Genomic DNA, 20,881 nt, shown 5'->3' on the forward strand with positions numbered 1-20,881 from the left:
TTTTGGTTTTTCGAGACAGGGTTTCTCTGTGGCTTTGGAGCCTGTCCTGGAACTAGCTCTTGTAGACCAGGCTGGTCTCGAACTCACAGAGATCCGCCTGCCTCTGCCTCCCGAGTGCTGGGATTAAAAGCGTGCGCCACCACCGCCCGGCTCTATATAAACTACTTAGAAATCATTAAAAATGATCTGGCTATACTCAGGGGAAAAAAAAAAAAGGATGACCTGAGATGAAATAAAAAACTGGTCCCCACTGACATTCCCAGGTTGCTTCTAAATAGTAACTCTGTAATCCATTGCATGCTTTTGACCCTTCAGCTTCTGCTAACTGCTGCTGGCTCTGGCATCATTGAAGCCTTAACTAAATGATAATTCCTGTTTGGGTACCATTAAGCTGACGGTTATTAGATCCCAATATAAACACATACTCATCACAGTCAGGATACAACTCAAGGGGGGAATGTGAAAGCCAAGGTTATATTTTAAATTTTAATTACTATGCCTCAGATATCCGTGAAACAAACAAAAGGGCTCTGATCTGCAAGCCCCTTGCCAAGGACAGATCCTGAAAAGCAGGAGGCTGTGGTTATGGAAGATAACAAGCCACGTGTTTTTCCCTCCCCGAAACAAGTTCACTTGACCCATCTGCACTGGATGTGCAGGAGGTTCACAGGCAGGAAATACATCAGGATGTGTGCTTGTCCCTGGTTGGACCTGATGGGAAATGCAATGAATTATGGGTTTTCCCTCTTAAACCCTTGCATGCTTGGTTCTGGGCCATTTCCTGGGAACCTGGATATAGACCTGGCCAGAGCCCTTCCACCTGGCCAGTATTTAACTAAAGCTTGTTTCAAATCTGGCTTTAAACTGTGGCAGTGATCTTATTATCGATTGGTTGGATTAATACCATGTCTTGCTGAGAGATAACAGCTAATATAAACACCCCCACACTCAAGAGCATTTTTAGTAAAAGCTAACCAAGGAGAGACACTGCACAAACCTAACTGTCTTCCAGAAACAGCGACTTCTGAGCCCAGAATACTCCCAACTTAACCTTCCTTCAAATCAAAGTCACAAACAGGGCATAAACACAATGCCTCTCTTCTTCTGGTAGCCTGCCCATGTCCATGCCAGGCTGCCCTTCACCTCAAACTTTCTCCAGGGACTGGTGGTTCTGCTCAGTCACAAACTCAGTCACGGCCACCAGGGTGAGCCCATGCAAGCTTTGCTTTCAGAGACCAGGGAGATCCCACTCCCTAACAGCAATGGTAAAGGAAACAGGTTCCTTATCGCCTGGTTCTAGATAAGATAACAGGACAGTTGTGTGTTTATGCACCCCTCCCTTCACCCTTCTAAGTCCCCATCCATTAAAATCCTCAATCACAAGGCGCCCAAGGAAGGAAAATCTGATAAGGTTAGGAGACTGGAAGAGTCTAGGGGAGTATAAATGGGAGGAGGAAATAAGAATGATCAAAGGATTAAGAACTAACCAGGAAAATCTCAGCACTTCCAAAGGAATACAATATACAATAACAAGGGATGGTAACAAAAGAGAGAGAAAGAGAGAGAGAGAGACAGAGAGAGACAGAGAGAGAGAGAGAGAGAGAAGACAGAGACAGAGAGAGAGAGAGAGAGAGACAAAGAGCGCCTGGGAAACAGAGCTGATCCCTAAAACCATAGCTAACAAGAAAAGTGACAACTTCAAAGCCCCAGCCCAGGGATGTGTGGTTATCCACCCGGGTGTACTTGTAACGCTAGTTCCATGCTGACTTGGGGTAAGGACCACCATTATTTACACTCTGTGCCAAAAGACACATCTGGAAAGAAGCTGGAGAGTCAGTGGCAAAAACATGAGGGCAGGGCAGAAGGCCAAGGACTACACAGAACCTACCTAGTACTGAGGTTAAAATCAAATGGACTGTGATGGAGAGGGAAAATGATGCTGAGGGAGGCTTGCTGCACTAGGGAATGCTCACATCTGGAGCTGTGTGACACCAACAATGCTACCAACTTGAAGATTGGACACAGAAGGAGGGAGGGAGGAGGGAAGGGAAGAGCGAAAGAGAGAGAGAGAGAAAGAGAGAGAGAGAGAGAGAGAGAGAGAGGCCAAAGTGGCACAGCAGTAACATTAAAACAACCAGGACACACAATAATGTTCCTGGTTCACTTGAAAAGATGCTTATCGTAACTTCTTATGCCCAGCAGAGAAGCGACAAGACAGATGTGTGTAATGCATGACAATGTTTCTGGGAAAGCATGTGTACACATGTGTCTTTGAAAGAGTCCAACCTCAGTGATCAACATTATAGGTAGTTTTAAATTAAAAATATTTTGGGGCTGGAGACATGCTCAGAGGTTAAGAGCACTGGCTGCTCTTCTGGAAGATCATAGTTCCTTCCTCATCACTCCAGCTCCAGGGGATCTTACACCTCTGACAACAGACACTGCACTACACACACACACACACACACACACACACACACACACACACACAATCTTGAATAGTAATTTTTAATGTTTTCTATACTTTTCAATTTAATTAAAATAAAAGTGCTTTGCAAGAAAATAAAATCTCAGGGGCTGGATAGATGGTTCAGGGGTTAAGAGCACTGACTGCTCTTCCAGAGGACCCAGGTTAAATTCCCAGCACCCACACGGCAGATTACACCTGTCTGTAACTCCAATTTCAGTGCACCTGACACCTATGGCAAAAATGACCATGCACATAAAAATAAAATAAAATACATTAAAAAAAATCTCCTTCCACATCGCTGAGCCTTTATCTTCTATTCATTGATTTGTAAACATTTCCTTTAAGGCAGTGCACAGCTTTGTGAACTGCTTCCAGAATGGGAAGAAGGGATCATTGGCCAAGCCCACCTGTGTTACTATAGAAAAGTCCACGTTCTATAGATCAAAAGAAAGGCTGGAACCCGGCACTGCTGTTGACTGGTTCTGGGACAGGGGAACCTGGACATTTCAGTGCCAACTCCAGATAATTTCAGGTGGAAGCAACACCTATCCTAAAGGGCCATTTGCTAGTTCTCAGGATAGTCCCCAGGCCCACAGACAGACCTGTGTGTTCCTAGGGTAGACAGTGACCCTTTACACAATGTCATACCTTTTGTCACTTGGTAGAACACCCTATTCCAAATAAAGCCCATTTTGTCACTTTCACCGAGCTCCTGCTAGTATGATTTCTCAGCTCACCAACGTCCAGTGCAGCAATCCCCCACTGCAGCTTCCCCAGAGGCAGAGTAGATCTTGGGGAATAGAACCCAGATCAAGGGTCGAGAGAGGAAGCCATGTCAGAGTGCAGGCATACAGAAGCAGCTTTCCTGAGGGCCACAGTGCCCAAGCAGGAGGAGGAAGAGCACAGAAACCAGACTGCTGGAGACTCAGAACTTGCACATGCAGCAGAGTGTGAGAGCCCTGCTTTTAGCCTTTCAAGGCTGCTTTTGTTGAAACCTTTGAGGAGAGCCATTTAAATACTCTATGATTGTAAATATGCCGGGAACCACTGAAATAGGAGGGGATTATAAGGTAGAACACAGGGTAATTAACTGTAATTACCTCCCTAAAAGCTGTTTTCAAATACAGTCACACCACAAGGGGTCTGGGGTGGGGGAAACTGGCAGAACTTCAATCTAAGAATCTGGAGGTGGGGGCACAATTCAGTCCATATCCCAGCCTCCTACTCTTCCTAACTGTCTTCAGAAGATGAGTTCCAGCATCTGTGAATGAAATTATCAGCACTGATAGCCCCGGACTAGAGACTGGGTTTCCTAGCTGCTCTCACCGTGACACTCTACATCTAACCCTGGAGGTCAACTGAGATTACAACTTAGCTTGGAGCTTCAAAATGGTTCCTTCCCTCTAAAACAGTGTGGAGAGTCTGTAAACCAGGACAGAAACTGTGGTCCCTCAAGAAGACTGTTGTGAGACTAACCCTGTGGCAATTGGCGACTTCAATTCTGAAAGGCTTCTTACCATCATAGCTACTAAGAGAGATATGCCAAATTTATATGCACAAATATGATGTACGCCAAGAACCTGCTTCCTGGGGCTGGACATGGGCGTGTGAGGACAGCGCTGGTAGGCAGCACTTCTCACAAGGCAAAACTTGAGTGTGCCAGTCGGGGCTCCTGGAAGCAGTGCCTGGTTTCCGACAGACACCACTCCTCTGTCTCCCTCAGCTGACTTTTTCGTGCCCTTCTCAGTGGTCACAGCCATATGCTGAGTCTGTGAGTCCTCCTATTAACCAACCGTCAAACCTAGGGGTGGTCTTGAGCCCCCAAACAAATCAGCTTATCATTTTCTTGACTGACATTTCTAAATACCTATCCCCTCCCCACAAAGAACTCCCAATTCCTGTATTTTTTAAAATCTTATCTACTATTTATGTATTTACTAATGGGGAAGGAGGGTGCCACGGTTCCCCTGGAGCAGTCGGAAGACCCTTGCAGCCCTCCGTCCTCTCCTCCCATTGTGTGGACCTGAGGACTCAGGCTCACTTCGTCAGACTTGGTGGCAGGAATCTTTACCTGCTGAGCCATCCTGTCAGCCCCTACTGCTATTCTTTCATCTTTCCAGGTTCCCCATAACCTGTAATTCTTCCTACCTAACCTCTACCTGGTCTACTTCCTATTCACCAAGGCCATCAGCTCCATCTGCCCTTCTATAACCAGAGAGAAGTCTCCAACAGAGAGGGAATTTTTTTAAATATAGAAATCTTTGCTTCTTCCTAATTAAAAATGCAAACAATCGTGTTTATAGAAGAACTCCATGTTTTCCACACAGAAGTGCCCTCACCTGGGAGTGGTCCAGGGCTTCCATTCTCAGGGGCCATCATTCATGCTCCCCAATTCTCCATATGCAGTCCAGTCAACTGCTCTGAGTCCTACAGTCTCTCCTGTAGAACATGCTCACCATGGGCCTCACAGTCAACCCAAGGAGGCTGCATTCTTGACACTTGTCTTCAAAAGAGACTGCACCAACTCCCTGTGTGCGGGCTCACTGCATAGCAGGATGCATGCAGGGCAGTCAGTGCTGCAGAAAATGAGTGCTTGACATTTTCCCAAAGAGAAAAAAATCTAAACTGAGGTGGTTTATTGTGCAAATTCCATCAAATCTTTTTAAAGAATAACACAAATCCTTCACAAACTTAGGGGAAAAAAACAAAAACAGAGAACATGCTTGAATCACTTCAAATACCACTGTCGTCAGATGCACATGCACAGGGTCATCATGTCAGCAGTTTCTGCACTGGAAAGACAATCAAGGCAACCAACAGTACCTCAAACAGGTGCAACAGTCTCATCTCCAATACCTGCCCCAGGAGCCCACAGCAGCCCATCTACGAGCAGCCACCGTCATTGATCTCCTCTCCTGTACTGAAGGTACAGCAAGCATCAGATGAAGCAGCAAGCATCAGATGAAAACACCAGATTCACAGAGCACATGACGCCGCCATACGTAGAAAATCCTATGAACTCACAAAACATTAAAAAAGCCCACTGGAAGTAAGTGACTTTCAGGACACAGGATCAACATGCAAAAGCAACTATATTTTATATGCTGGTATCAAGCCATTAAATAATGACAATTTTAAAGCAATTATGTTTATAATAGCATCAAAACAAACAAAAAACTTCAAAGTATGAAAAGACATCTGTAATCCCAGCACTCAGGAGGCAGAGGCAGAAGAATAAAGAGTTGAAGACATCATCCCTACAAAGTACGAAGCCAGTTTGGGACACATATGACCCTGGCTCAAAAAAAAACCAAAATGATATTCTTTAATATAAATGTAACCAAAAGGGTAAATTCCATACACTAAAAATTACTGATAACACTGGGGAAATAATTCTGAATAATTGATAAGCTAGTGAACAACCGCTGAGACTGCAATTCTCTCAGAGATGTGCAAGTCTGTCTTTCACGACGGCCGTCACAGCAGTGCTCTGAGGAAAGGCACATGTAAGCGTAAGGAACCTGCTACGGTGGATGTCATGGAAACAGGTGTTGATGAGGATGATGAAGAAGCAAGACCCTCACACACTGCTGCTGGGAATGTAAATGAGCACATGATTAAATTTTCTACACACAACTATTATTCTTAAGAACTAAAACAAACTCAACCTAAATGTCCATCATCTGAAAATCCAAACATGGCACATACAATGTACTAGTCAGTGATAAACAGGACCAAACTACTGATACATGCTACTACATGGGTGAACCACAAAATTATTATGTTATGGGAAAGAAGTCAGACATAGTACACATTTCACATAAATGAATGTGAAAATGTCAGGAAAAGGTTACTCTAGGGAAAGAAGAAAACAAACCAATGGAGGCAGGAATGGCTACAGATCTGCATGTCTGAAACCATAAAAGTGATACAAATAATTCTGAATCTGAGTTGTGGTCAGCACTGAGCAATTCCAAATATCACTTCATAGCTTAGAAACAGTGTACAGACCTTCCTCAACAGCAGTTTCCAAAAGTCAGGTGTGGTGGTACATGCCTGACGTCCTAGATCTACCAAGACACAGGCCTGACCGTTGAGGAAAAGGTTAGCCTGGGACACATAGGAAGACTCTGTCTCAAGTAAAGGATGATTTGCATATAGAGTCTTTTTTGTAACAACAGAAAAGGCTCAGAAAGGCATGGCCAAGGCCCATTACAGACTCTCCAAGCTAAGGGACAGAAAGGAATTGCATTCCAAAAGGAGGGGGCAATTTAAGAGCTGGGGCCTAACTAGGCAGTGGTAGCATGTGCCTTTAATCCCAGCAATTAAGAGGCAGAGGCAGGCAAATTTGAGTTTGAGGTCAGCCTCGTCTACAGAGTAAGTTCCAGGATAGCCAGGGCTACACACAGAAATCCAGTCTTGAAAAAACAAAAATAATTGTGGCCTACTGAGAGGAATTTACAAATTTAGTACTGTAGAATCATGAGACCCTAGCTCCTAAATCTATCTTGTGTCCATTCTCAGAGTGTTTCTGACAGAATACCATTTAGCACGCTGTGATATATGTAGCCTAGAGATCTTCATCAGAACCATGCAAATGCTTCGCGTTCTTGACTCTCTAGAATTATGAGCTAAATAAACTACTCTTTTTTGTTGTTTGTTTTTGTTTTTCAAGACAGGGTTTCTCTGTATAACAACCCTGACTGTCCTGGAACTCACTTTGTAAACCATTTGGGGCCTCAGACTCAGTTTGTGGCCTCAAACTCTCCGAAATCCAACTGCCTCTGCCTCCCAAGTGCTACACCTCAGGCATTTTGTTACAGCGACAGAAATCTAATACATTCCTGTAGCACAGTTCCTAACAGAGAAATTATTTCAGTACAACAAAGAAAGTCAAGAAACACCTAACAAAGATACCCAGATAATTTTGCAACATCTTTTTCAAAACAAGTCTAAATAATAACAATAATAATGTTTTATATTTAGCAAAAAAATAAAACACTCAAGCCAGGAGTAGTGATACATGCCTTTAATCCCAGCACTTGGGAAGCACAGACAGGCGGATCTCTGTGAGTTCAAGAAGCGCCTGATCTACAGTTAGTTCCAAGACAGTCTTCTGGCTACATAGTGATACCACGGAGAAGAAGGGGATACCAACACCACACTCAAGAACTGTATTGTTATCTGAATCTCTGTATTCTCTTTTCCAACAATATTAGATTTTTAGTAAATCACTGAAAATTCCATTATGTCTCCTATGAGAATTCTTTCATATTAAAGCAGTTAGCTAATCAGAAACCATAAACAGGAACTGAGAATATGTATATCATAAACTACACTAAGATTTTTAAGGAGCATTTCAGGCTGAATTCTAGCCTGAACTGAGGCTCTACCCTCTCACTCATGTGAGATGCCCTGGGGCCTCTCTGCGGCCTAGACATCCATCCAACCTCCTATTGGCCAAGCTGGCCTCCCTGAAGTTGGTTTATAAATACAAGATTTGTGTAATTGCTGCTGGAACTATCTGCCGAAATATGGAAGTAGTTAAGAACCCCATTCATTTAAAATGTGCACACAGCTTCCCATGGGCAACAACAAACCCTCAGCCACCCAAACAAAGCAACATTTTGTGTTGCTGTTGAGAACAGGGCTGGGGAGCCAGCTCAGTTGGTGATGTGCTGCCATACATACGTGAGAACATGAGTTCTATCCCAGAATGCATGCTTGTTGCTTTGGGTTTTTTGTTTGCTTGTTTGATTTGGTTTTTGTTTTGTTTTGGCTTTATTTTCTTGTTTTTTTTTGGGGGGTGTGTGAATATTAGGTCTTAAGTGTGTAGGTCTGACATTTGGTATCATCCTAAAGATGAGGACCATCTACAAACGGATGACGCATGTCAATCACGTCCGCCTAAACTTATTCAGTGAGGTACAGGATCTTTTGAACCATCTCAGATTAGAGCAAAAGTCCAGGCACACAGAGGTTCTTGCAGGAACATTCCTTGGTCTGTCCAAAGATTCTCATCCAACACTCTCTCCAAGCCCAACCACCTAAAAACTGTACAAAAAACAAAAACAAAAAAAGCACACTGCTCCCCTAAACCCTCTGGGGCCTGGGTCTGTCACTCAAGCAGCTGTGGGAGGGCGTCCATAGGGGCCCAGGACAGACTGCTCTAACGGATGCCGAGCAATGAGCTTCACCTTTGCTACAGTCTTTCAAAGTCACCTCGGCAGCGCTGAAGCCCCAGAAAGAGGATTTGTGAAAAAAAAGGAAGAAAAGATAACCGGACACCTCCGGCCTCTCGTCTCTTTGCCAGCCGCACTAAGAGTCAGCATAGGCCCTAGGCCCCGCCCCCCACTATCGACTCCGCCCCTCTCCGGCTCCCCCCACTAACGTCCTGGATCTGCCCGGGTTAGGTTTCCGTACGGCCACGCCCATCGCAGTCTGTCTGCCTTAGCCACGCCCCTCGCCGTCGGCCCCACCTCTCACGGGCTGTGGTCCCGCCCCCTTCCCGATCCCGGCCCCGCCTCCCCTCGGGTTCTAGCTCCGCCTCTTTCCCGGCCCCACCTCCCGGCGCCCGCGCCAGCCCACCGTGGCTTCTCACCTTCCCGCCTCAGACTCGGCGCCCCTCGAGAGCGCGGCTCACCCACGTCGAGGCTCGGCGCACGTTCTCGCGAGTCTTCCGTGTTCCAGCGGGAAGTGGCGGCCTCCACGGGTGGTCCTCACCCAGCGCTGCCTCAGCAGATTGAGGGAGAGCAGCCACCACCCGGCTTCTGCGGCTTGAAAACTTGGCGCGGCCTCACAGCGGCTTCCTTCGCTTGACGTGTTTGGAATTTTCCCGCGGCCGCTCGGGGGTGGGGCTGCGTGCGCGCACGCCGCCGCAGTGTACGCTGGGATCGAGTGCGCTCCCGCGGCGTGACGTGAAAAGCCGCCGGATCTCGGGGCGGAAGTAGGCGGGCGCGCGCGCGCCATGCCTGCCCCGCCGCGCCGGGCATGTTTATCCTGTGGAGGGGAGAGAGCCCTGGAAGGTCTTGAGGAAGGAGTCTCCTAGATGGGTCCTGTCTGCGACTTCCTAGTCGCGGGCCCAGCACCGAAAGTGTTTTGTTTGGTTAGCGATCGCCCCATCCCTAGTCAGGCACATGCACTGCTTGGTTTGGGTCAGATCGGTTCCAAGTTGCGTTTAAGACGCATGAGTGGAAATTTTCTTTCGTGTCGGATGACGCTTGTGTTATCTTTTATTCTTGAATTTTTAACATTACGACAATTTGAGGGAGTCGGTTTTCACTAATGCGGGTCCTGAGTCGTCAGGTTTGGCAGGTGCTTTTTACCGCTGAGCCATTTTACTGGCCTTTTTTAAAAAAAAAAAATTGAATTTAGAACTACATGAAGATATTCCATAGAGGAAGTGTGAATAACCTTAAACTTAGAGCTAAATCAGTGCCTCATATTCACAAGGACACAACTTCAAGTGTGCTTTAAAAACATGAAGTATGGATGCATGTGGTATTTATGACAACATAGCCATCTCGCCAGTGAACAAACCCAGTTCATAAAGCAAGTGCTACCAAGGTTATAAAGCTTATAAATTACAAGATGAGTATCTTGAGTAGTAGTCGCCAAGCTTTTAAACTTAAGGGAGAGGGGCTCAGCGGTTAAGAGCTTTGGCTGCTCTTCCGGAGGACAGCATCCACATGGCAGCAGCCCACAAACACTGGTAACCCTGCACAAAGAATCGGATGCCTTCTTTATGGCACAGACATACGTAAAGCATAACACATGTACGTAGAGAATAACAATTTATAAAACTTAAAGGGAGACACCACAGGAACCTGACCCCAAATTAACAGTTCTGCTTTAGGGAATCAAGAGGTTTGCTGTTTTTTTGCACCTCCCTGAGGCTTTGTGCTTTTTTTGAGGTGTCATTTTGTTGGGAGCTGTGAACCCCCAGATCCTGAATTTCATGTAAACAATTTGTTTTGCCCTGATCTGAGTGCCTACAGCTGCTCTGAGCACGAGACCCTCAGGAGTTCCTGATGGCAGGGGAATGGTTTCTGGTGCGTTTGGCTGGGTGTGGCTATCCCTGTATAAGCTGCCCCTGGACACAATAAAGGGGGCATTCTTGGAGCATTCTGGCATCAAGGATGACCCGTATCTCTGTCTGTGAGTCTTTGTGTGTTTCAATCTCCAGCCTCTTGCCCGGCTCACAAACTGTATGGTGGTGCACACCGGGCATGGTGCGTTACAATGTTAGCATAATCTAAGTCACAGCGTGTTTCGTAAGACCACTATCAGTGTGACACCTTGGCCTTGAAAAAGTCAGGCAATGACAAATTTTTGTTAGCCTTTGTTTCACAATGTGAAACCAGGTTTGCTTCGTTTTTTAGAGTGAATTCTAGCAAAAACTTGTAGGGATAAGTCCCGCCCCTTAGGGGGCGTGTTCACCTCAGGCTAACGTTTAAAGCTGTATATATTTTTACAATCTATCTGCATTCATTTACGCCGTTACAAAAACTGAGCATGGGGTTTTGAAAATAGTTTTGGTTGTGGTGTAAGAGAGCAACAGAAATAGTGTGTCAAAATTAAAATGACAAATTCAGGGAACTTGTGTTAGAACTTTTTAGTTTTTACATTCAAGAGAGAAAATGGAAAAAACAGCAGCTGAAGGCTGCAAAATTGCTGCCTCTATAAATGTTCCTTTAAACTTCAACAAATGCATAGAAACACCGGTCTTGGGTTCCACATCGTGAACAGAATTGTAGGAGTCCTTGCGCAGTGAGTTAAGATACACACCTAGCTCCCGCACGAGACTGGGCACCTGCACACTGCCTCGCTCATGGCTTTGATAGTTTACGCCTTTGGTGTGTCAAGCGTATCTCATGTGTTTAATAGCTTTGCCTTTGGTACTTCATGTGCATCATGTGTGCTTAAGTCCCGACGCTGCGTAGATCACTTGCCTTGCATTCATTCCTGAAGTTCACATTGGCTTCACAGATGAGAACCAGGTGCAGAGCTGTGTTTTCTAGCAGGTGTCAGAACCACCCTTCAAAACCAGGTCAGGTGTCTTTTTACTGCTCGTTATGTGCCTGCCCACCTCTGAGCTAGCTGAGAATAAAATGGGAACTAGAGACTGTAACCCAGAGACTTTTATGCACTGCCCTAACCACAGTTCTCACTAAAATATTTTGACTGAAATATACACTGAATTAGAGAAGAAAACTCTGTGAACGGCACTTGTCAAAGAAGAGCTTCGTGACGCATGCAGAAAGTAATGAAAGTCCCATCACTGCCAAGAGGAAGAGAACCCTGATATTAAAGAGGGGAGGAAACAGGAGAAGAAGTTCACGGGAAAGGGAAGTCCTTTCCCTGCAGATACCCCCACCGACCGCTCGCTGGCCTCTCTTCTATCTGCTGTGGTCTCACAGTCTTCAACTTTGTCGTGGTACAGAGGCATGACCAGCAGACAGCGTAATTTGAAAACAGGAGCCCCAAGCAGAGCCCGCTTTGAATTTTTATCTTTTCCAGGCTAGTGACATTCAGCAGTCCTCTCTCGTGATGCTGGAACTGCTGCCACAGTTACTGGGAACCACACAGTCTCAAGGGGAAACAACTGATGTTAAATGGGGTGCTGTGTTGTGAGCAGCAGTGCCGAGTAGGTCAGGTATGTTACACACATTTCGATATGTTTGCAGTAGGTTGCAGCAGAAAGGAGTATCACCATAAGTAGAGGAGAGTCTGTGCTGCAATAAGAATACCATCCCAAGCACAGGAGTATCGGTACCATACACAGACACTTGCCATAATTAGTCGAATAGTGTGGAAACCTGAGCCTGGCTGGAACCACTCCTGCAGAATCTGGAACCCCTAAATCCCTGTGCATACCCAAGTCAGAGAGCACAGTGAAACAATGAAAGTAGCAAAGAAAACTGGCTGACAAAAGACAGAGAGGTAAAAGGATATGTGGCTGCATGAAAACACAGTAGATTTCATTCCCAACTTTCTAATTTTAAGACCAATTTTTTTGGAGGGGGCAGGGAGGACAAGGTCTCACTGTGTAGCTCTGGATGTCTTGGAATTCACTCTGTAGACCGGGCTGTCCTTGAGCTCACAAAAGTCTACCTGCCTCTGCCTCACAAGTGTGATTAAAGGTGTGCACCATCACACCAGGCCTTTTTTTAAAAAAAAAAAAAATTTTATGTGCATTGGTGTTTTCCTGCATGTATATCTGCATGAGGGTTTCAGGTCTCCTGAAAGTGGAGTCATAGATAGTTGTGAGCTTCCATGTGGGGGCTAGGAATTGAACCCAGGTCCTCTGAAGGAGCAGCCAGTGCTCTTAACCACTGAGCCATCTCTCCAGCCCCTGCTTTTGTCCAGCCCAGCTTTTTAAGGCCAGTTTTAGCCAAGCTAACCATAGTGTTTTCTGTTCTTAGATGTGCACACAATTTTGCATATGCTTGTAACCATCATGCCTTGCCCTAGCTGATTTCAATGACAAATTCCCTGGAGTTAGATAACTCTGGGTGTTAGGAGTCTGGTCAGTCCTACTTTGTAAGCTTGTCAGTGGGTGCCCAGTGAAAGCCAACCTTAGGAGAAGCAAAGTATCTTTTCCTTACCCACCCCCAGTTCATGGGTAAGGCTTCTGTAACAAAAACAAGAGCCCAGCATAAAAGTTTTAAGTTTCACATGACACTGGGACCCAAGGAAGCAATGAACCCTGGGAATCTTTATGCTAATTTTGATGAAAAGTGAACAGCCATGGGGAGAGAGAATTGGGCGGAGAATAGAATCTGCTAGTCATGAATGGGGGGGGGGGCATTAGCAGGTCTGTTTGTTCAGAGCCTTCTCTGTGTCCCTGAGTCTTCAGAGAGGAAGGTGTTCCTTTGTCCATGTCATGAGCAACCACTTTTCACTTCAGAAGGTTAGAAAACTCTTCCTAGGTTGTATGGCCTGCTTCAGGGGAAGGAAATCGCAACCTTCCTGCTTTTCCTAGTACCTAGATGCCAGTAATCATGGAAGCTACCTGCTTTGGCTAACAATAAAAAAAAAATCATTCTCTGTTTTGTCAAAATGAGCATTACTTCAAGTGCCTGTATCTTGCTACAGGACGGGATGAAACACTGTAATAAAGTCGGATTTCTGCGGCTAAAGAAAGCCCACGTCCTCTGCCTTACACTTGGTCTAGAGAAAGAACCATCCTCAAGTTAATGAATTGCTGCTTTTCCTGCAGAGCCCATCAGCGGGTGCATGGTGGTTACATGAGAATATCCAAGAATAGCAGATGTCATTTTAAAACTGGTGTGGGTATTGTAGCCTGAATTACAAAGACAGGTAACCTGCCTACTTACTAAAAACATGTGAAGGTTGGAGATCAGAGGAACAACCCTACCCTCGTGGAATTTCTAACAGGATTCCAGAAAACAAAAATCTGTGTTTTCCCCATTGAGCGATGAATGACATGTACACTCTTTCAGAAGAACGTGCAACCAATTTTAGCCCAGTTTTATTTAGGTCAGTAAACACATACATTCTTATTTAGAGCATACATCCCACCAGTCCTGGTGTGTTGTAACTAATTTAGCACATTTTTATTGCCTGCAGAAAGCAATGAGTTACAGTTTTAAATGAGCACATGGCTTAAAAATAGTTTTCCTCATAAGTATTTAATAATGACTCACTTAGCATGAAATTAATATTAAAGAATTGCTAAGAATAAGCACTTAGAAATTCCAGATGAAAAAGGAAGAAATTATGCACATTTGTGACTTGATTAATTCTGGCAACCATTAACTCAGAAAAAAGCAAATTCCATCCTAGTCCTGTGTCAGTTACAGATTGACCCTTTAATCGCCGAATGCTTTCCAAAAATGAGTTAACTGCATCTTGTTTATTCCTATTCTAAACGAAGGCTCTCACCTGCTCAAGTCTTGTGTGCATGTGTGCGTGCATGTGTGCATGCGTGTGTGTGCATGCGTGTGTGCATGTGTGTGTTATGCAGTACTTTTATTCTTAAAGATCCCCAGGAGTAAAGTGTGCTACTTGTTGTTTAGACTCTGACAAAACACCCAACGTAAACTACATAAGGGAAGAAAGGTTTATTTTTGCTCACTGACTCCTTGGCTGCTTGGCACCATGAACTTATGCAGAACATCATGGCAGCAGGAAGCATGCAGAAGGAAAGCTTGTACACCCCATGAGAGACAGGAAACAGAGAGGGAAGAAAGGACCCTGACTAGGTACCACTGTCAAAAGCACACCCCCCACACACCTGCTTCCAACTAGGTCTCACGTCTCTCAAACTTTTTACTGCTTTCCAAAGCGGAACTGCCAGCTGTGGACCGAGCATTGGACACTGAAGCCTCTCAGAGATATTCATATTCAAACCATAGCAGGCAAGCATGAGAAACGAACACGTAAACCAGTCGGGGTTGCTAAAATCCCACTACTCATGAACGCGAGGTGTAAGAATTGCTCCCAGTTCCAGATTGGCCAGGGTTAAACAGTAAGGCCCCATCTCAAAACCTCGGCAGAAAAACAAACAAAAACAACAACAACAAAAACCCAAAACATAACATTTAGTGAGCATTTCTGGTTTGGACACTTTGCCAGTCGTCCTACGTTTGCTATATCATTTGATCCATAATTCTACTGCATGTTAGGGAAATAAAAGTGTCACTCCTAGTTTGTACACTAGCCAATAAATAATGCATCAGGATAAATCTTTTATGGTGCTGGGGATTAAACCGAGCCCTTATTCATTCCAGACAAGTGCCGTACCACTAAGCTACATCCTCAGCCCCCAAAGAAATCATTTTAGGTGTAAAAGGGCCGCACCAGCGAGTGGCATGGTGTTGTTGGTAGCGAGTCACTTCCCCACACGCTCGACGCCCCACACGCTCGGCGCTCCGAAGACCTCGTATTATGCAGGCTCTTTCATGGTCTTTGCCCCCGCACCAGTCTCCCATTGCTCTCGTAACTGAATGGTTGAAAACAAATTTATTATTCTATGCTTCTATAAGTCAGGGATCCATGTCAGACCCAGTAGGCTAAAATCAAGATGTCAGAAGGCTTTTGTCCTTTATAGAAGTCCAAGCGGAAACGGTTTCCTTGCTGCTGTCTGCTTTCCTTAGCTAAAGCTCCCAACAGACGGTCTCTTCCTCTTGGATTCTGACCTTCTTATGGCTCCCTTTATAAAGACTCTGGTGATGGCTTCTGCCCACTCCAGTAACTCACGACAATCTCCCCACCTGAAAATGGTTGCCCTATTCAGATCGACAGAGTCGCTTTTGCATAGAAGGCAATATATACACAAGTTACAGGACACATTGTTCGGGAGACCCCATCCCACCAACTTCTTCAGATGCTCTTCCATGACTCCATTCCCAAAGTTCTGGAAGTGAGTTCTAGCTTGTGAAATCCTCAAGAAAGCCTTTTTCTTTAGGCAAGAGCTGTGTTCCCTGTGGTGTGTAACTATAGATGTCCTTAGTCTATTAGTCATTTACTTCTCAAGCCAGATCTGCTTCTGGCCACCCCACTGCTACTGGCTTCAATATCAAAGTGAGTACAGCACATTAATGACAGTATTGCTTGTGCCTGGCACTAGCCAACCCTGGAAGACAAAATAAGCAGACTCAGTCTCAGCAAAACACAAAATTCCAATTGGAAGTCTTCTTGGGGTTTGATTTCTTAGCTCCTATAAATGGCTTTCGTTTTTTTTTTTTCCTCATTGTATTTGCAATGCTACTTGTAATCTTATGCAAAACCATGTGCAGGTATCTCCCCTCTTGGTAAGGCCACCCTGTTCTTTTTTTCTCCCCCTGTGGAGATAGGCTGGCTGGCCTGGAATTCACAAAGCTCCTCCTGCTTCTGATTCCCAAGAGCTAGGACGAAAGGTGTGCATCATCACACCCAGCTCACCACACTTCTTAACAGCAGAATTTAGACCTTTTTAAAGGTCTCCCTCAAGCTCTGGCTAAATATTGGACCAGGGACAGGGAATCAGTACTCTGAAGTTGCATCTGGCCTGCAGGCTTGTTTTGTTTAGCTTGAAGAGCATTTGAGAGAAATCTTTAATTGAAAACATTTAGAAATCAGAGAATTTCAAATTAGAATTCTTATTTTGCATTGCGTGATAAATTGGACAGTGTGAGAACCCCGGGCCACCATTTCTCCCTAACATGAGTGTCTGCCTCAGGCAGGTTCTCTAGTTTGGTGGTCTCTGGTCAGCTCAGACTGGTCTCTAAGAGAAGGTCAGGTTTCTGTGCTAAGATATCCGGGCGGTGGTGGCGCATGCCTTTAATCCCAGCACTCAGGAGGCAGAGGCAGGCGGATCTCTGTGAGTTCGAGACCAGCCTGGTCTACAGAGCTAGTTCCAGGACAGGCTCCAAAGCCACAGAGAAACCCTGTCTCGAAAAACCAAAAAAAAAAAAAAAAAAAAAGATATCGTCAGTCCTAGGGCTGAGAAGATGACTCTGTAGGTAGAGCACTTGCTGTGTAAGCTTGGAAACCCAAGTTCAGATCTGAGCACCCATATAAAAAGCCAGGCACTGGGAAGGTGAAAACAGAAGGATCCCACAGGCTTGGTGGCCAGTCTAACTGAACTCAGTGACCTCTAGTTCAAGGAGAGACCCTGACTCAAAAAGGAGATGGGGGGGGCGAGGATGTGGAGAGCAACAGAGGAAGATATAGATACTGGACTCTGGTTCTCACACATATACACTTGTGAATTCATGAGCACATACACCACACATAAAAATAAATTTGAAAATCCTTAGTGCTAGTCCGGTACTACTCCTTTTGGTTTTCAAGTATGGAGATTGCTTGCTAGACCTAAATCTGCCCCAGAAACTGTTTAGGGGTATCTTCACACAAGTTTCTGATATTTTATTATCATCTTAAAAAGTGGTTCTCAGCCTTCCTAATGTTGCGACCCTTTAATACAGTTCTTCATGGTTGTGGCAATCACCAACCATAAAATTATTTTCATTACTACTTCATAACTAATTTCGCTACTGTTATGAATCATAATGTAAGTACCTGTATTTTTCCAATGGTCTTAGGTGAATCCCGTGAAAGAGTCATTCGACCCCCAAAGGGGTCTCCACCCGCAGATTGAGAACTCCAGCTCTAGGCCCACAGTAATCAAAGTACAACCCACGGACCGGCAGCTGAGAGGAGAGTAACAGCATGCTTAGCTGGACTCTGAGTCAGACACACATTAGGATCTGAGAATTAAAGCCCCGGATACAGCACAGCTGACCCGTGCCTCATACACACCCAAGACCAGCCCTGCTCATTTAGTGCCGTAGAAACTAGTAACACACCTGCCTCTTGTAGCTCTCTGACCTGCAAACGAGTGGGAAGAAACTCGAAAACAAATGACGCCAAACAAAGAATGAGGCGCTGCTCTGGGTTCAGGAAAGGAAATCCACCTCGTTGACTTTCCTTTCTATTATTTTATAAACAACAGAAATTTGTTTGTCACAGTTCTGGGGGCTGGGAGTCCCCTCTGCTCTCTCACAGACAACTATATTCTCGTTGTAGCCTCTGCTAGTTTCTTCCTAGGCCTCCTCTAACAGGGCGCTAATCCTGTTTATCAGGGCTCTGCTCCCAGGGTCTGACCAATACCTGAAACCTCTACTAGAGGGTAAGAATTTCAGGATATAACCTTTGGGGTACTTAAATAACCTTTTATTATTTGTTTTTTGTTTTTTTTTTTTTTAACATTTCACTTGGGTGTTGCAGATTCTAGCTGTCATCTCCTCCCTCAAGTCTTTACCCAAACTTTGTTAACAGAGCAATCTCAATCCCTATTGAAAATGGAGAAAGATCCCCAAGCCCAGTCCTCACTCTCCGTCCCTCTCTCTGTTCTGTGTCCCTTCCCTTGGACAAAGCATTGATTAGCCTTCACTACTTACAATGTCACTTGCTCAATTTTTTGCGTCTACCTTCTGATTTCCACAATTAGTATGTGAAGTTCTCAAAGGCAGGGATTGGCTGGCTTACTGTTGCCTACTAAATACCCCCGCCAGTGTGGACATTAAATGCATGGACAGATGAATAAAACCACTCTTCTTTTGGTTTTGTGTCTCGTTGACTTCTTCGTTATTGTTATTGCAACTTTTCTCCAGTTTATTTTCTGAGGCCTATGTCATTTCTCTGTTCTATATTACATTTTGGTTTCTCAAGTTTGCTCTCATTTGGTCCCTATGTTTGGAGTCTGCTGTGGACGCACTGTCTTCTCTTGGTTCCTCAAGCTTGCTCTTGTTTGCGATCTATGTTTGGAGTCTATTGTGGATGCACCATCTTCTTTTGTTTGTACAATCTTCCTCTTCCTTGAGTTGTTACAGTCTCTTCTGACTTCCTTTTGCTGTTTTCACTTCTGTTCTTCATAATAAAAATTTGCTTCAAATTTCTGATGATCCTGTCTCCTCATAGTTAAGATGGTGGTGCTAGAGGCTCCTAGGAATTTCTGCATACCTGGCTGGAATCTGTTCGTGAGTGGGCTGCCCGTGCCCGTGGCCTTTTAGCAGTGACTCTCAGGAGCGATAGCTGTAGAACCAGGGAAATGTGAATGGGTACTTTTGCAGCTAAAAGGAACCCAAAAGCTTCTGCTGGAGTCCTAATGTGATAGGACCTGAGCCAAACTGTGACGTGGGGTAGGAATGGGTTCCAAGGGTAGCTACTGCTGAGGTCTGCTTCAACAAGTCAGTTTTTCATCTAAGCTTTGGTAGAGATCTCTCTAAGAGGGAACAAGTGTTTCCTAGATCAGAGTCTCGATGGTTCCACAATTTGTGTCTTCTGCTGGGGAAGGAGTGGATTTCTTTTCTGTGGGTGGACACCAGTGGAGGAAATATACATGGAGTTGTGGGGGGGCTTCATTTCAAATCATCGACTTCCCTACTGTGAGTCTGCACCCAGCCATCTGAATTCCTGAGCCAATGCAGGCTTTTCTGGCATCAGTCTGAGGCTTTCTGACCTTCCAGGAGGCTGAGGCCTTTACTTTTCAGATTGGCTAAGGCAGATTACATCCCCTGGCAGACCATCTGGTTTAGAAATCTGGTTCTCACCTGTTCTTGGTCTCTTCACTTCTTTCTCAAGTTCGATTAATTTCACTGTATTTTCATGAGGTTTCAAGTGATTAAATAATGTAATAATGGCCGTGTTCAATAGGAAATGGTTTTGTTTGTTTTGTTTTTTTCCCTTTTCATTCCATTTTTTTTCAGGGTCATTTCATTTAATATGCTTTACAGCAAGCATTACTTCTAGAAAAAAAGATACAACTTTGGAAACCATAGATTTAAATTACCTTAGGGAGTTTGGTTTGATTTGAGGCAGAGTCTTAGTCCATACCCCAGGCTATCCTGAAACACACTATGTAGCCCAGACTGGGATCTGACCCCTAACTGTAATGATTCTTTTGTCTCCACTTCTTTGTGCTGGGATTATGAACATGAGGCCTAGGCCTGGCCATCCTGAAGTGTTGGTCGATGGGAGTTCATGTTGGTAAAAGGAAAAGTCATCAGAGATCCAAGTCACTTGGGAGCAATCAGGTACGCAATGACAGAAACTATTTGTGCAGCCAAGGTGAGTCACTGGTTTAAGATCCATAGATGTGTTTGAGGCATTATGTAATTGTAGTGTATAGTTTCATATAATGACCCGGGGATTATGGAACTAAGGGCACTAGCCATCAAATGAAACCCAGTTCTGATCGATGCATACTTACTTGTGAAATAGTATATACGTTCTGTCTTTAGAGATGCTTAAATGTTTTTGAAATGGTGGGTGAAAGTCGAGGGCCTTCTGCCCAACTAACATCCATTTTGCAGGGAAGCTGCTCCTCCATATTTTCAAACTTATATGTTTGAAGAAATTTAATGCTTACCACTTTCGTCAGATTTTACCGTTGCGGAAAGACCTAGAAAATATTTGTCAGGCCTGCAAATTATTTGTCAAGATTTATATTCTGTATTTGGAATCATAAATAATTTATAGCTGTGTATGTAGCTCAGTGGTAGAGTACTTGCCTAGTGTGCATAGAACCCAAAATAAATCCCAGGATTACAAAACAGCCACCTGATGTGAGAGAAGGGACAGGCTTTCTGTTTTCAGACATATATTATTACTTTTTTATGCGTTTTCTCACTTCAAATTCTAATCAGTCCCTTCTTCTACACTCCCAGGGACCAAAGGAAGAGCATGTGGTTAGGTTGGCAATACTTTACTGAGCATGATTCTCCAAGCAACACTTCCTCTCCACCCCTGCTTGTTCGTGAACGCAACTGTGTTCTGTAACATTCTAGGGAGGGAGATAATTCTCAAATGCATGTTTCACTGTTTACATGGGAATTCCCAGAGGACCCATTTGCTTCCACCCTTGATTCAAACTTGTGCTGTTCGGACTGATGCTTAAGCTGA

General features: G+C 44.7%; 1 protein-coding gene across 2 annotated transcripts in view; it reads right to left on the reverse strand.

The window, feature by feature from the left end:
- Fancc (FA complementation group C) overlaps window positions 1-9,338 on the reverse strand; it is a 95,504-nt gene extending 86,166 nt beyond the window's left edge. For both annotated transcript variants that reach the window (XM_050143433.1, XM_050143432.1), the window contains exon 1: window positions 9,072-9,338. The gene's annotated coding sequence lies outside the window, so the exon portion shown is untranslated. The remainder of the gene's footprint in view (window positions 1-9,071) is intronic.
- Between the last annotated feature and the right edge of the window lie 11,543 nt (window positions 9,339-20,881).

The sequence above is a fragment of the Alexandromys fortis genome, unplaced genomic scaffold (assembly GCF_014885135.2).
Source record: "Alexandromys fortis isolate MF-2015 unplaced genomic scaffold, M_Fortis_MF-2015_v1.1 scaffold_1, whole genome shotgun sequence".
NCBI lineage: Eukaryota > Metazoa > Chordata > Mammalia > Rodentia > Cricetidae > Alexandromys > Alexandromys fortis.